Below are 4,180 nucleotides of genomic sequence, written 5' to 3'. Positions count from 1 at the left end.
GTGACATCTTCTTTCTCATTCCTTATTTTGTGTATTTGCATATTCTCTCTTTTTTTCTTTGTTAGTTCAGCTAAGGATTTGTCAATTTTATTGATCTTCTCAAAGAACCAGCTCTTGGTTTTGTTTATCTTTTCATGTGCTTTCTTATTTTCTATTTCATTGAGTTCTGCTCTGTTCTTTATTATTTCTTTCTTCTTCCTTTGGGTTTAGTTTGTTGGGTTTTTTTACTAATTCCTCCAAGTGTGCAGTTAGGTCTTCAATTTTAGCTCTTTCTTCTTTTTTGATGTATGAATTTATGGCTATAAATTTCTCTCCCAGTACTGCTTGTGTGTGTGTGTGTGTGAGGGCCCCATGGAGGGGTCTTTATTTTTCTCATCACACAGGGTTGAGTCTCCTGTGTGCGGGGGAGTGAGGGAGAGAGGAGACAGCTGCCACTGCCAAGGGAGGGTGCTGGTGCTGGGCGGAGGGGAACAACCTGCTGGAGTGAGAAGGTCGCTTGCCCAGCCCTGGGGCAGAGAAAAAACAGGCTAGGCTGCTCTTCCCTTTATGACACCATCTTAGCACTTGGACAGAAGCACCCAGACAGAGGTGGGCAGCAGGCATGGCCAGGGCCCAGACAGCTTCTCCCAGGAGCCATCCCTCCCGTGGATAGCTGGGAACAGGTGACCAAGAAGGTGAGCACTCTGCCTTCTGCTGCCCACCCAGCAGCCCACCTGCTCACAGGGCTACCTTCCCTGCCTGGCAACCCCTCTGCTACAGCTTCCTCATGAATTCCAACAGGTTCATCTGCAGCATCAGTTTTTGGGGTGCAGAGGGGGCCCCTGTGGGTTGGAGGTGACATAGAAGCCAGCGATGCCTGCCTTCTCCAGTGTCCTCTGCTGGTCTGCCACTTTCCGGTCCAGCTCCAGGACAATCTTCTCATCCATTGCTCGCTGCTCCTCACGGATCCGCTGCTCCTCCACCTCCAGTTCCCGCTGCTGGGCGGCCTGAATCACCGGCAGGTTGTGCGGCCGGCAAGCCTGCTGGGCTTCCTCGTGCTACTGCCGCAAAGCTTGCCTGAGCACTCAGTGCTCGTTCTGCAGCCGCAGGCACTGGTTGTACAGGCTCTTCCCGGTGAGGTGCTGGATCTCCAGCAGCCCTTGCACGATCTCGAACATGGTGCCGTTGAGCAGCGCCATGGCCAGGTCGCTGAGCATCATGTAGGATAGGCGCTGCTGGAAGGAGCTGGGTAGCTCCTTGACCAGGCTCTGCAGCGCTGACAGCAGCTGGTAGTGCCGCTCCTGCTGCCGGGCTCCGTCTGCAGCATCCTCCAGGAAGCCTGCGAAGCGCTCCATGGCCCCCTCCCAGTACTGCTTTTGCTGCATCCCATAAGTTTTGGTATGTTGTGTTATCATTTTCATTAGTTTCAAGGTAGTTATTGACTTCCATTGAGATTTCCTCTTTAACCCACTGTTTTTTAAGAATGTGTTGTTTAACTTCCATATCTTGTTGCCAAATATGGGTCTCTGGCCCTTGCAGATTTCCAGCTTCATTCCACTGTGGTCAGAGAAATTATTTTGTATGATTTCAATCTTTTTGAATTCATTGAGACTTTCTTTGTGAACTAGCATATGGTCTATATTGGAGAATGATCCATGTGCACTTGAGAAGAATGTATATCCTGCTGTATTTGGGTGTAATGTTCTCTATATGTATGTTAGGTCCAGCTCCTCTCATATATTGTTCAAAGTTTTTATTTCTTTATTGATTCTCTTTTGAGATGTTCTGTCCAGTAGTGATAGTGGTGTGTTAAAGTCCCCCACTATAATGGTAGAGGCATCTATTCCTTTACTTATTTTTTCCAGTGTTTGCCTCACGTATTTGGAGGCACCCTTGTTAGGAGCATAAATATTTATGATTGTTCTTTCTTCTTGAAAGACTATCCCTTTGACTAATATGTAGTGTCCATCTTTGTCTCTCACAATTCTTTTGCATTAAAAGTCTATTTTGTCTGATATTACTATAACTACTCCTGCCCTTTTTTTGGTTATTATTTGTTTGTAAGACTGTTTTTCCAGCCATTCACTTTCAACCTCCTTGAATCCCTGGGTCTAAGATGTGTTTCTTGTAGACAGTATATAGATGGGTCATATTTCCTTATCCAATCTTCCAGTCTGAGTCTCTTGACAGGTGAGTTTAATCCATTGACATTCAGTGTTATTACTTTCAAGGAATTACTTATATTAGCCATATTTTCTTTGGATTTGTGTTTTTTATTTTTTCTTTTAGTCCTTTTAGTTGCTCTTACACTCTCCTCCAACTCTGTCTCTCTTGCTTTTTTTCTTTCTTCCTGCAGAATTCCCTTTAGTATTTCTTGAAGGGCAGGGTTCTTGTTGGCATGCTCTCTTAGTTTCTGTTTATCTGTGAATATTTTGAACTCTCCATCATTTTTGAATGCTAACTTTGCTAGAGTATTCTTGGTTGGAAATTTTTTTTCTTTCAGTATTTTGGTTATGCCATACCATTGCCTTCTTGCCTTCATGGTTTCAGATGAGAAATCAGCACTTAATCTTATGGAGCCTCCTTTGTATTTGATGGTTCTTTTTCTCTTGCTGCTTTCAGTATTTTTTTTCTTTCTCTGGAACATTGGATAATTTAGAAGTATATGTCTTATATGTCTTGGGGCAGGCCTGTAGGGATTTATGCTGCTTTGGGGTGCATTGTGCTTCCTGTACATGTACATCCATCACCCACTATAGGTTTGGCAAGTTTTCTGCCATTATTTCCTCCAACAAACCTTCTGTCCCTTTTATCTTCTCTTCTCCTTCTGGGATGCCTATAATGTGTATGTTTGTGCATTTTGCATTATTGTTCAGGTCCCTAAGTCCCTGCTGGATTTTTTCTATCTTTTTATCGATCAATTTTATCTATTTGATTTCAGATGTACTGTCTTCTGCATCACTAATTCTTTTCTCTGCCTCTTCAAGTCTGCTGTTATTTGCTGAGAATGCATTTTTGATTTCTTGAATTGTGCTATTCATCACCATCATATCCATTATCTTTTTGTGCATGTTTGCAATTTCTTCTGTATTCTCTCAAAGTGTTTTATTCATATTCTTAATCTCTTCCTTCACTTCATCAAATTGGTCTCTAATATATGTTTTGAGAGCTTTAATTGCTTGTTCGATGTTCTACTCCTCTTCCTGGTTTTTAGTTTGTTCATTGGATTGGGGCATGTTTTCCTGATTATTAGTTTGTTTTGTAGCTTTTTGTTGCTGTCTGGTTATCATTTTATCTTGACAGGTTTAATCAGTTGCTTAGCTTCTTCGTCTAGTTTGGGGTTTAATTAGTTGCTGTTTTTGCATGCATGTTATGTCTTCTCTTTGTCACTTTGTACTTCTTATCTATTTCTTTGTTGTTGGCTAAGTTCACAAAGTCTATTTTCATGTATTGGAGCAAGATGGCTGCTGACTTCTGCCAGGATTCAGGCTTCCTGTGTTCCTCTCTTCCAGGGTCTTTGTTCTTTCTGGGTTCAGGGTTCCTCTCTTCCTGGGGTTCCAGCTTAAGGTTTCAGCATCAAACTCCAACATCAAAAGTCAAACATCAAAAATCCTTCTGTTGTTGTTTTCAAATTAAGTTGTATAAGCCCTCCCAACAACCCTTCATTTGTAATTTCTTGTTAGTGTCAAATTCTTTTTTTTACCTCCTGGCTCTCCATTTCTTCCTAGTTAGAAGGTACTTCCTGCAGCTTTGTATTCACATGTTCCAATATTTACAAATATCACCGCTATAAACTTGGGAAGTCAAATAAGAAAACAAAACATAGAATTTAAACAACTTTTCCTCTAGCAATTGATATTAGGTAATAAACTATGAAGTACAAATTATTAAATAATTTCTTTAGAAGTTACTCCCACTATAAAAAAGAGATTTACTGGAGCAAACTGTAAGAGCATTTCTCAAGATTTCAAAAAAATGTTTAAGAAAGGTCTAAAGGGGTACTTTAATATTAAAAAATTGCTTACTGCATTTCATTGTTAAGCACAAAAGAAATAATCAACACATATATTTACAATTGATATAAAATGTGATTGTTACACATATGATTATTTTTCCACAGAAAATATAGACACAATCAGACATTTTAAACTAACATAACTATTTGAATTCCATATTGAATAAGAAGAATATCCTTTAGGAT

The 4,180-nt window shown here is 40.6% G+C and overlaps 1 pseudogene; it reads right to left on the bottom strand.

Moving 5' to 3' along the window:
- Positions 1-717: 717 nt before the first annotated feature.
- Positions 718-1,334, bottom strand: LOC101421764 (protein DGCR6 pseudogene; annotated as a pseudogene).
- Positions 1,335-4,180: the final 2,846 nt, after the last annotated feature.

The sequence above is a fragment of the Dasypus novemcinctus genome, chromosome 1 (assembly GCF_030445035.2).
Source record: "Dasypus novemcinctus isolate mDasNov1 chromosome 1, mDasNov1.1.hap2, whole genome shotgun sequence".
NCBI lineage: Eukaryota > Metazoa > Chordata > Mammalia > Cingulata > Dasypodidae > Dasypus > Dasypus novemcinctus.
Note: the sequence above shows the minus strand (reverse complement) of the source record. Positions and strands in the feature narration are given on the sequence as shown.